Here is an 8,016-nt window from a genome sequence, read left to right on the forward strand (position 1 = left end):
ATCCCCAACCCTGGACTCTGAGCCAAGCTGGGCATGGAGCCAGTCTGGGACGGGCTGGGCAGTTGCCTGTGGGTGTTGCCCAGAGCTGGGGGTACTGCCTCCGCCTATCTGTCCCCCATCAGAGCCGCCTCTGCTGTATGAGGACCCTTCCTACAACTACTACAAGAAAGGAATACGAGACACCAGGAAGGACTTTTTCCTGATGCTCTATCATACTCACAGGTGATTGTACCCATTAAACCCCTTAGAGCAGGCTTGCTCACCAGCTGCTCACAGGCCGGATCCAGTCTGGAGATTTGCTTGGTTTGCCCCTTGAAATATTTTTTAAAAATGTGAATCAGTTGCCAACATTTGAAAAACCAGAAGATTTCACATAAAATCCATTTCTGTGGCTTTTCTTGAAAAATGAGAAGATCTGGCCACATTAAGCCCACATTCCTGCTGGACACAGGAGTGTTAGAGTGGGGTCATGGGGACCCTTTCAGGGAGGCACATGGTAGCTGATCTCCTGTTCGCCCAGTCCCTGTGTGGTCCACCTTCCTCATATAAGTTGCCCACCAGGGCTCTGAAGTGTGAGTAGTTCACTAGACAAAGAGGGGTGGAAAAGCATTCCAGGAAAGGGGAACAGTACATGTCAGTGAGATTCATTGATTAAAATTCACTCAACAGGTATGTATTGATGCTTATTGTATGCATGGGGGCATATAGCAGGAAATGAAATAAATTGAAATCCCTGCCCTCCGTAGCTCATTGTCTCACCCCATGGTTCTCAACTGGTAGTGATTTTGTCCCCCATGGGACACTTGGCTATGTCCAGAGATATTTGTGTTTGTCACAACTGGGTGGAGGGAGAGTGCTAGTGGCATCTAGCAGGTAGGGGCCAGGGATGCTGGTAAACTAACCCTGCAATGCGCAGGATAGCCCCACGCAAGAAATGATCTGGCCCCAAATGTCGGTAGTGCCGAGGACGAGGAACCCTGTTCAAGGGGGAGACAGATGCTAAACAGGACAAGCCAATAAATGCATAATCTGAAGCCCGGGCTGCTGAGCGCTTTCTGATGAAACTACTCAGAATGCGGTGATGGGAATTAGGAGGGGGTGCAGCTGTCTGTTTGAGCGAGACTGGAGGATGGGAAGGAGCAGTTCCTGAAAAGATTGTGGCACCCCTGGCAGGGTGGCCCCTCGCATTGTGGTTGCCCACTGAGTGGCACTTTCCTTCTTCCTCCTTGCTTTGTCCTCACCATGGCCTTGCTTGCAGAGCAGGGCTCAGCGTTCCTGACCACACTTTACAGATGAGAGCCCTGGCCTGGTGTCACAAGCCCCTAAGAGGCTTACCCAGCACCCCTGATCACTCTTATTTGGTATCCTTGGACTGCCTGGAGATGGTGACAATTTCTGAATTGCCTTCTGTCATTCAGTCAGTCAACAAACATCTATCAGGAGCCCTCTGTGGCCTAGTGGCATGGAGCAACTTCAGATGAGCTGCTCAGCACAGTCACGGCACGTTGTAGGTACACAGATAAGATTAGTCAAAGGAACGAAAGGAAGGGATAAATCAATAAACAAGCCCCAGTCTGTTAGGATAATGATCATGGCCAGCATTGATGGTGCACCTGCTGTGTGCCAGGCACATCCTAAGCCCTGTGTGAGGGTCACACCTCTGGGAGAAAGGGACAACAACCATCCCCACTTCCAAGGTGTGAAGACCAAGCAAGGTGCAGAGAGGGGATTGCCAAGGCTTTGTGGCAAGGCAGTGGCAGGGCTGGGACTGGAGCCCAGGACTCCTGGGTCCCGGGCTCTCCCCACTGCCTTGGCATTTTGTGTGCTCTGACTCAATTGACTGTGCCACCAACCCTGTGAGGTAGTTGCTGGCATTATCCCATTTTACAGATGAGGAAGTGGAGGCTCAGAGAGGGAAAGTGACTTGCCCAAGGTCACACAGCATGTGTGTTTGAATCTAGATTCCACACTTTTAACCATCAAGCCCTGCCTCTCAAAAGCCCTGGCTGCCCCTTGAGAAGAGTTCATTAGTCCCAAGGGGTTGGGGAGGGAGAGTGGGCCAGGGAGTTAAGCCCTCCAGGGTCTGCAGGACCAGGCAGGAAGCTCTGGAGGAGGCAGGGTCCCCAGTGGGCAGATGGGAGCAGGTGGGCCTAGGGAGCCGCCAGCCTTCCGCCCCCACACGCAGGCACGCCCGCCAGGAGAGGCTGCCCCGTGGCGTGCTCCAGGCTGACAATGGCTCCTTGTGTCTGTGTGGACGGTGGGAGAGGGGAGGCATTGTTTTCTAGGACACCTTCCCGCCAAGGCTGGCTGCGGGCAGTCCCTGTCCTAGGATGCTTGGCATAGGGCTCTTCCGGGCACCAGAGGGAGGTGCGTGTGTGTATATATGTGTGTGACAAAGGAGTGTGTATGGCTGTTCTGGTCCACATCGGAGCCTTGCCTGTGGCTCCCTGTGTGGTGGGGGCTTGTGTGTCTGACTGTCTGAGAGTGCCCACGCATGTCTTGCACCCCTGTGGCCGTTGTGTCTGAGCAGGCTTGTGGCTTTGGGCATCTATTGTGCTATTGTGTCTGCGCCTGTGTGTCTCCCTGGGTGTGGCTGTGACTGTGTTTGTGCATCTGGCCTTGTGTGTGGCTCTATGTGCCTTTGGCTTGTGTGTCCGCATGTGTCTGAGCCTGCCCGTGTGTCTGTGTCTCCACCTCCCTGTGGTCTGTGTGTGGAGCATCTTGACACCATGGGAAGGTAGCATGGTTTCGGAGTGAGGGCTGCGTCCCACTTTCCAATGATGGCCAGTAGGTGGGGAGGGGGCAGAGGGGACCACAAGCACAAAGCTGGGAGGCAGGACCGAGCTGGGGGGTTTTTGCAGGAGCAGCCGGGAGGCCCAGCAGCTGCAGCAGAGTGAATGAAGGCAGCGCAGGGCAGAGGACATCAGGGGCCACTGCAGGCCAGAGTCCTAAGCGAGATGGAGCCACTGGAGGGTTTGGATCTGGCAGCGATGTGGTCTGACTGTTTTATGGTGGTGCCTGTGGCTGTGGGTGGTGAACGGATTGCAGGCAAGCGTGAAAGCTGCTGGGGGTTACGTTGGCCTACGAAGCACTTCCATGACACAGCCCCAGGGCGCCCTCCACCCTAGGGCAGGAACTGCAACTCCCCAGCTTGCAGAAGTAGAAACTGAGGCCCAGGGAGGAGAAATGCCTGCAAAGGCTGGAAGTCTGGGAGCGGGTTCAACAGTAAAACCAGATCTCATCCTCCTCCACCTTGGCTGCCTTCCCCTTCCCAAATCCCTTCCTGTCCTGAGGCTCTGGTGGCACCTGTGCTAAAGATGGAGAATCTGGAGTTCTTGTCAGGAACCAGAACTTTGGAGCCAGAGGGCTTGGATTCAAATCCTGCCTCTGCCACTGAACAGCTGTGTGATCTTGGACAAATCACTTAGCCTCTCTGTGCCCTAGTTTTCTCATCTGCAGAATGGAAATAATGATCCCAATGACCTTCAAAGTGCTGTGCCACTGATACCTATGCATAACACCATTCCCTCTCTGCCTTTTCTCCAATGAACTTATCTCCTTCTAACATACTACATGTTGTATTTACTTGCTGTGATGCTAGAGTGCCAGTTCCATAAAGACAGAACATTTTGGGTATTTCATTCACTGCTAAAGTCTAGAACAGTGTCCTGCACACAGCTGCTGCTCATTACACTTTTGTTGTGTGAACCAGGTAATGTGTAAAATATCAGAACACAGCCTGTCACATAGTGAGTTGGGCGGGAGTATTAACTATTATTATTAACTGGGGAGTGGGCTTGGGGCTGGGCATTTGGAAGCAGAAAAGCCCAGTCAGTCCCAACTGGGAATGGGGTTCTGGCCCCTTTTCTGCACTTCCTTCTCCCTTTTGGATCTGCTTGGCCCTCTCTGGGCTGGACATCTCCTGTCTTTCGTCTCTGTGGTCTGAAAATAGGTTGGCTCTGGAGGGTGCTATGAGTGGTGGTTTGATGCCACAATGAGGGATCTGTGACTTGGTTTCCACACCTGACCACAGCTGATCCAGAGGCTGCATGGCCTCTGCCGTCTCAGGACATTTGCTATATTGGGGACTGACCACCCCACTGCCAAGGGCCCAGTCTCCCTGTCAGCAACAACAAACGGAACCCTCTGGGTCAGGGGCAAAAATGTCCCACCAATGGCACAAGGAGGTGTGGCAATATTTGTGAAGCCAGTGTGTGTGCTGAAGAAGCAGCTTCGTGATCATAAATCTTTCTAACAAAGAATGAAAGGAGAGGTCTCAGCCTCAGAGACCAATTTGGTGGTGTGGTGACTTCCCAAGGTTATCGTGTCCAGCCCCTGGTCATTGTTTCTGGGCTTCTGAGGAGGGCCAGGAGCTGGAGGGGAGCAGGGCCCAGGCAGAGAACACACCTGCTCCGTCCTCTCACTTCTTTCCTGACTCCCGGGCCCAGCGCAGACTTGCTGTGGGTGCCAGAGGTTGCTCAGGAGAAGTGGAGGTGGGGGCTGGCCGGGGTGGGCATAGTCCCTCCCTCCAGGACCAGCTGGGGTGCAGGGGCGTTGTTCAGCATAACTGGACAACCCCACCTTCTCCTCACACTGCTGCCAGGTTTCAGGCCTCTCTTCCCAGTGCTGCATCCACCCCACATTTACTGAGCACCTACTATGTGCCTAGCCCTCAGGGGACAATGAAAAGGCCCTGAGTAGGGAATTGCTTGGCCTGCTTTGCAAAACTGCGGGAAGGCCAGTGTGGTTGGAGCTGGGTGGTGAGGTCAGGGAGATCAGGGGTCAGATCACACAGGGACTCCAGGCATAGGGATTTTTTTTTCCTAGGTGTGCTCTAGATCCACTGGAGGGCTCTGAGCAGGACAATCATGGCCTGTGCCTTTTTAATTCATGCCACAAAAGGGGCATTGCCTTTTTAAAGGATCTCTCTGGCTGCTCTGGGGAGAATACACTGGAAGGGGGACCGGGGAGGAGCATGGGCTGGAGTGGTGGCCATGGTGCTGGTGAGAAGTGGGGTTTGGGGTGTTTTGGAGAGTGTTTTGAAAGTTGGAGCCAACAAGATTGCCTGATGGATGTGAGGATTTGGGGCTCGGGGGGTGGGCAGTGAAGTGAAGAGTCAGGATGGCTCCAGGGTTTCTGGTCTGAGTACCTGGGCAGCTGGCAGGACCGGTTTCTGTGATGGAAATGTGGACGGAGGAGCAGATCTGGGGGCAAGTGCTGCCCTCCGTCCTGGGAGCGATGAATTGGGAAGTTCTGGAGGCAGGTGAACAAGGAAAGCTGTCATCTGCTACCACCCTATCGTCTCTGCGCTGGTTCTGACACCTACTACCTGCCCCAGGACAATTGCAACAGCTGCCCAATTGTCCTCCTGGCCTCTCTGTTCCAGCCTTTCTTCTTCCACAACTGTTGAGCTTATCTTCAGAAAGCACAACTCTAGATCCTGCCTCTACTCTGCTCTAAAACCATCAATGGCTCCCCAGTGCCACCTGGAAAAAGTACAATCTACCCTGACCACCCTCTGCAGCCTCGTCCTCCATGTAGCCCACCAGGAGGATGACCTTTGGTTCCCCAGACACACCCTGTCCCTTCCACCTCCTCACCCTTGCTCAAGCCCTTCCTGCCAGTGGAAGTGCCCGTTCTCATCCCACCTCATGGATGAGTTTAAAGGTCTTGCTTCTAATGTCTATAGCCTTTTGTTTGTTTCTTTCTCTCAGGACATATCACACCACACTTTGAATTACACTTATTTATATCTTCCCCTCCTCCCAGAGGGCAAGAAGGTGCCAAATTTATTTCTGGGCTTGGCGCCAGGCTCAAAGTTGTTCCTTGTTAGATTCGATGGCTAAGCTGTTGAAGAAGCTGCATTTGTGGTGGTCTAGACACGCCCAGCACTCGTTCCCCTTTTTCTGGACACAATACTGATTTACCCTTGGGTGCCACCAGCCCTTCAGTCCACGTGGATCAGGCGAGTTGACCCCATCCCCATAGTGGACTCATGACACAGGCCTGGCCAATCCGAACATCCCAGGCCCCTGGCTACCTCGATTGGCTCAGGGATGGGCACATGACCCAATCAGAGTCAAAAGAACTCAGTTCTGTGACTCTGGAATAGAAGAAAGATGTTGTTGCCTCGAGGTGGCTGAGCTTGCTGGATGTCAGCCTGGAGCAGCCGTGGCCACCGGGCCACATGAGAGGAGAGACTGCCTGAGAATGCAGCCACCGCAGGGCAAAGCCAAGCTGAGAGACGGAGACAGCCTGAGGCTGAAAAACATCCCTGGTGCTCCCGGATCCAGCTGTGTCTGCAGCAGACCTAGTCCTGAACTTCTCAGTTATATAAGCCAATGATTTTTCTCTCTCATTCTCTCCTTTTAAAACCCAATTTGGGAGTCCTCCCTCCAGAATTGGTTAGGGGAGGGTTTCTCAATCTCCATAACACTGATACTGGGCTCCAAATAATTCTTGGTTGTCCTGTGCATTGTAGGATTGGTTTAGCAGCATCCTGGGCCTCTACCCACTAGATGCCAGCAGTGCCACCCATCCCGAGTTGTGACAATCACAGATATCTTCAGACATTGCCAAATGTTTCCTGCGGGGCAAAATCACCCGATTGAGCATCTCTGCTGTAAGTAAATTGCTTCTCACAGGACCAAGCCCAAAGCAAGTGCTCAGTAAATAGCAGTAATGATAATTTAGTGATAATTATTCTGAGGATGATCATTTAGGAACTTTGGTATCTCAGTGAGAGCCAGATTGGGCTTACTTAAGTGGGAAGAGAATTTATAGGAGGAACATGGGTGGGCTCACAGAATGTATGAGAAAGGGGAATAGTCAGGTGGAAAGAGCGCAGAAACAGAGGCAGTTCGGAGGATCCTGACAGAAGCAGATATGCTGATAGTGGCAATGAACTAGTCCACCTTTCAGTCATTCCTCCACTTCCTCCTTCCTAACAGAACTGCGTTTGCTCATTTTGCTCGAGAATTCCCCACCCCCATCCCATGGCCTCTGGGACAATGGACCTCAGCCAAGCCTCGAAGGGTGGATTCCAGTGGCTCTGAGCCAATCACAGTGTCCCTTTCCCCCCACTGCTGATTGGTATAGGCTGTGTGTAGAAAGCCATTCTGGCCAATGAGACATGTTGAGAAATCTGCTGGAGGCTTCTGGGAAAGGTTTCCTTGCTCTTCAAAAGAGATAGAGACTTACCTCACTTAGCATAATGCAGAATTTCCTTCTTTTTAAAGGCTGAATATTTCGTTGTATGTATATTTCACAGTTTCTTTATCCATTCATTCTTTGATGGATATTTAGGTTGTTTCCACATCTTGGCTATTGTGACTAATGCTGCAACGCACATGGGAGTGCAAATATCTGTCTGAGATCCTGATTTCAATAGTTTTGGATAATTACCCAGAAGTAGGATTGCTGGATCATTATGCTAAGTGAAATAAGCCAGTCACAGAAGGACAAATATTTATGATTCCAATAGCCAAACTCACAGAGGCAGAGAGTAGAATGGTGGTTGCCAGGGGCTGGGGGGAACGATGAGTGCTACTCAACAGGTACAAAGTTTCAGTTATGCAAGATAAATTAGTTCTTGAAGTCCTCTGCTCAACATCATGCCTATAGTTAACAATATTGTATTGCGCGCTTAAAAAAGTGTTAAAAGGGGCAGGTCTCATGTTAAATGTTCTTACAATAAAACATTTATAAAACATTATGTGGAGTTCTTAGTGATTGATACCCATGTTTAAAAATACATGTATATGTAAATTCTTATATAAAGGAAAAAAAAAAAAAAAAGAGAGAGACAGGCATCTCTCTCTCCAGTGCGTTGGGAAGGGTTTGTGATGACTGGAGCAGCACCAGCTGTCCTGAGTCAATGAGGAGATCCAGCTGGAGGGCGAAGCCCAAGTCCTAGAACCTGGGTGCTTGCTGATGTCACTAAGCTGCTGAATTACCTAATCCCCAATTCCCCACTATTTCCAAACACCCCATCTGTGAGACAGTCAGTTTCCTTAC

At 51.4% G+C, this 8,016-nt stretch overlaps 1 long non-coding RNA gene across 1 annotated transcript; it reads left to right on the forward strand.

Annotated features, from left to right (window-relative positions):
- Positions 1–6,126: 6,126 nt before the first annotated feature.
- On the forward strand, positions 6,127–7,714 carry LOC134363836 (uncharacterized). Its single transcript, XR_010021774.1, has 3 exons — positions 6,127–6,328; positions 6,482–6,622; positions 6,951–7,714. It is a non-coding gene; the product is annotated as an uncharacterized LOC134363836 (long non-coding RNA).
- Positions 7,715–8,016: the final 302 nt, after the last annotated feature.

The sequence above is a fragment of the Cynocephalus volans genome, chromosome 1, assembly GCF_027409185.1.
Source record: "Cynocephalus volans isolate mCynVol1 chromosome 1, mCynVol1.pri, whole genome shotgun sequence".
Classification (NCBI taxonomy): Eukaryota; Metazoa; Chordata; class Mammalia; order Dermoptera; family Cynocephalidae; genus Cynocephalus; species Cynocephalus volans.